Source organism: Symphalangus syndactylus, chromosome 5 (genome assembly GCF_028878055.3).
Source record: "Symphalangus syndactylus isolate Jambi chromosome 5, NHGRI_mSymSyn1-v2.1_pri, whole genome shotgun sequence".
NCBI lineage: Eukaryota > Metazoa > Chordata > Mammalia > Primates > Hylobatidae > Symphalangus > Symphalangus syndactylus.
The window spans coordinates 107,388,438-107,389,629 of record NC_072427.2 but is presented as its reverse complement, the minus strand read 5'-3'; the positions used below and the strand labels follow the sequence as shown (position 1 = coordinate 107,389,629).

Below are 1,192 nucleotides of genomic sequence, written 5' to 3'. Positions count from 1 at the left end.
TAATTAATAACGAAAAGAATAACTAAGTTTAAATATTGCTAAGTTTGAATTCCTAATACCATAAATTTTGACAGCTATACACCAAAATGACATGTGGATTCATTAATAATATTTAAGGGTATAAAGGGGTCCTGACACCAACAGATTTGTGAGCTGCTGTTCTAGGTTCTAGAATCTTAATGTTAGTCAGTTTTCTTCTCCTGTTCTCATGAATCCATTATGGAAGTAGTATAGACTATTTTAGAATGATCCTTAGCTATATTACTGTTATTTCCTATTTTAAGCTTTGAGAAAAACTTGTTTTCAACTCTCAAGCAGTTCATGCCAGTTCCTGGAATAAAAAGAACATCTGGGAAAAATCTCAATTAGTGTTGTTTTGTCCTAGTTCTCTTATTTCCAGTTTTGCCTTAGAGATACAAACGAAAGACCCCTAATTATAGATTTTAAAGTTTACCTTATCCTCTTCCATTTGGCTGCTAGGTGATTATACTGTGTAAAAACTTAGCTCCACCTTTGCACAGTGGAAGCATCGTAGCTGATGAGGTTTATCTGAGGTGCAAGTATTGCTAATAAAACTTTCCCCAATACTCGGCCATGACGACTTGAAATACGGTCGGCATTGGCAATCTTCGACAGTCTCTACAGAGAATGAACCATCTTTGTTGAAAAAAACGAAAACAAACGAACAGAAAAAACTTAGCTCCATGTAAAGGACTTTACATTTAACTTTGTGTTGAATGTATGGTCACTTAATTTTACAAACCTCCTCCGTTTAACTTGCCCAGCTGTGTAATTAACGATGGTGCAATATGCAGTTCTAAGACCCTTGCAAGTCAAATTACAAGTTTTCAGAGCCCTACACTTCTAAGACCCTTACAAGTCTAATTATTTTGCATTTTTTGTTTCATATTTACTGCCCCACAAGACAATATATATCCACATTGTAATATACAAATTATTTAATTCCAGGCCGCGCACGTTTTTTGTTTGTTTGTTTGTTTGTTTTGCCATTGCGTTTTCTGGCTCTACCACTGATGTGTACGCATGCCTTTTTCCTCACAAATAATTTCTCATTCGGGCTTCAAGAGAAACCATTTTCCACAGGCTATGGAGAGAGACCTTGGTTGGAAGCCCAGCTCCGCCATGAATTATTTCATCTCTGGCATGTTATCAGCATTTCTAGATCACTAGT

At 36.1% G+C, this 1,192-nt stretch overlaps 1 non-coding gene across 1 annotated transcript; it reads left to right on the top strand.

The window, feature by feature from the left end:
• Positions 1-509: 509 nt before the first annotated feature.
• Positions 510-648, top strand: LOC129483570 (U4 spliceosomal RNA). The gene has a single exon (XR_008658094.1). It is a non-coding gene; the product is annotated as a U4 spliceosomal RNA (small nuclear RNA).
• Positions 649-1,192: the final 544 nt, after the last annotated feature.